Source organism: Tachysurus fulvidraco, chromosome 20, assembly GCF_022655615.1.
Source record: "Tachysurus fulvidraco isolate hzauxx_2018 chromosome 20, HZAU_PFXX_2.0, whole genome shotgun sequence".
NCBI lineage: Eukaryota > Metazoa > Chordata > Actinopteri > Siluriformes > Bagridae > Tachysurus > Tachysurus fulvidraco.
The window spans coordinates 21,185,216-21,187,715 of NC_062537.1; the positions used below are offsets into that span (position 1 = coordinate 21,185,216).

Genomic DNA, 2,500 nt, shown 5'->3' on the forward strand with positions numbered 1-2,500 from the left:
TAAAAAATATAAATATTAATATTAACCATGATTATTTTATATAGATAAAACCGATGCAGAAAAAATAGGGAAGATAAGCAAAACAAAGAGAGAACAGAAACTTTCCATGTGGAGAAATAGAAATTTATGTGATATTAAATAATGTGTCTGAATATGGTTTGTATGTTATCTGATAATGTGCATGTCCATCCTTTACCTCTATAAAACTTTATTATTATTATTATTATTATTATTGTTGTTGTTGTTGTTGTTGTTGTTGTTATCATCATCATCATCATCACCATTATTATTATTATTATTATTATTATTATTATTATTATTATTATTATTATTATTATTTCATCATTTATGAAGTTCGGATAAGAAAATAGTAGAAAAATGGAGTAGAAAATGAATGAATGAATGAATGAATGAATGAATGAATGAAATGTAACACAGACATTTTCTTTTTTCCATTCAAATTTCCACACAAACTTTTGCACAGAGTTGAAGTGACAAAAGTTTCTCTTTCAGAGACTGGAATTAAAAGTCACAAGCTTTCGGTCCTCAGAAAGTCCCTCAGAGGTTTCAGTGCTCGGCTCCATGTTGTGCAGTGTAGAGAAGCCATGCTGCTGTTTGTGTGTGTTATTAAAATAAAGCAGAAGTTACTGCTGGAAATGCCACACAAACGTATTGAATTTTGGTGTTTGTCTACAGGTTTGTGTTATCAGAAGCTTAGAAATTTACTCCAGCTTCCAGCAAACGTCTACCTCGTACCGAGATAACTGCTGACCTCAACTAACCCTACTCTTGTCTCACAGCCAATCAGAAAGCAGCTCTAGGGGCAACGCCTCCCTGACATTGGTCAGTACCTCTTTATATCAACCCACTGGACAGAGCTGGAAGAAAGCAGGCGTGAAAACGCTGACAGAATGATTCTGATTAGTTTTCTCTTTGAAGGCAACAGATCTTACATCACTTATGTCTGCGTTCTCTCACATGTGATGGGTTTTCTCGAATCTCGAATATCTGAGATTGAGTGTTTGAGTGATTAAATCATTAGCCTGAGCTGGACTCTGGACAGACACAAACACCACACTTTCCTTGCAACACATGAATTATTGTTGCTGCAGTCCAGACCTCTGATCCTGCAAATGTCCTGATGTCCTGATCAACAGAGAAACAGCACTGTTTATAACAGTATTCTTATGGTTATAATTAACCTGGAAAATATTTTAACAAACAAACAAATCAATAAATAAAGATTCAATGGCTTTTTTTTTTAAAATAAATACACACATACAACAAGAAAAAGTGCTAGATGAAGTTATTCAAGATAGCCAGTGACTCAGCTGTCTGGACCCCTAGAGGAAGTTCATTCCACCATCTCAGTGCCAGAACAGAGAAGAGTCTTGCTGTATACCTCCCTCTTACCCTGAGAGATGGTGGGACCAGTGGGGCAGTGCTGTAGATCTGAGGGTGTGAGGTGCAGTGTGAGGAGTGATGAGGGCTTTGAGGTAAGCGGGAGATGGTCTGTTTGTGGCTTTGTACAGTAGACAAACATCAGTGTTTAAACCTGATGTGTTCAGCTACAGGAGCCAGTGGAGGAACACAGCTGTGTGGTGGTGTGGAGAACTTAGGCAGGTTGAAGACAAGTCACACAGCTGCATTATGGATCATTTACAGAGGATGAATTGTGTTCATATGTAGACCTGATAGAGAGAGCTGCAGTAGTCCAGTGTCGACATGACAAAAGACTGAACAACTACCTGAGCAGCCTGTGTGGGGAAAAATGGCCGAACCCTTTTAATGTTGTAGAGCAGGAACCGACACGAGCAAGTCACATTAGGGACATGTGAGGAAAAGGATAGTTTATTGTCCATGGTTACCCCAAGCCTGCGAGCTGAGACTGAGATCATGACCTGCGGATGAATCACCTGGATGATCAACAGTTCAGTTTTGCTAAGATTGAGCTTCAACTGATGAGCCGTCATCCACAATTATATGTCTGCCAGACAGCCGATCAGAAGCTGTGGTATCTGAGGGTGTGTGTGTGTGGGGGGGGGGATCAGTTATCACCAGCATAGCAATGGTAAGAGAACCTGTGTGAGGCAGTAACTTGAGAGTGAGTATACAAGGAGAGAAAAAGAGGACCAAGTACTGAGACCTGTGGGACACCAGTGGAGAGTCTGTGTGGAACAGATGTCACTTGCCTATTGTCCTGTAGCCCATCCCAGCCTTGTGCAGGTCTACAATTTTGTCCCTAGGGTAATTAGACAGCTCTTTGGTCTTGCCCATAGTGGAGAGGTTGGAGTCTGACTAATGTGAACAGATCAGTAAATTCTTGTGAGATTTTTCGTGTGAGATTTTTACTGTCAGAAAAATTGGTCTGTTTAAATCATAGTGTCTGTAAATCCAGTTGAACAGTTGACAGACGGACGTACAGACCTTAAGTAAAAGATGATTGGTTAGTTAGTGTTTTCATGCAAATGAGCATTGATTTGATTGGATGTTTGAAATA

General features: G+C 39.6%; 1 protein-coding gene across 1 annotated transcript in view; it reads left to right on the forward strand.

Moving 5' to 3' along the window:
• cercam (cerebral endothelial cell adhesion molecule) overlaps positions 1–2,500 on the forward strand; it is a 15,723-nt gene that overhangs the window by 12,272 nt on the left and 951 nt on the right. The window lies entirely within an intron of this gene.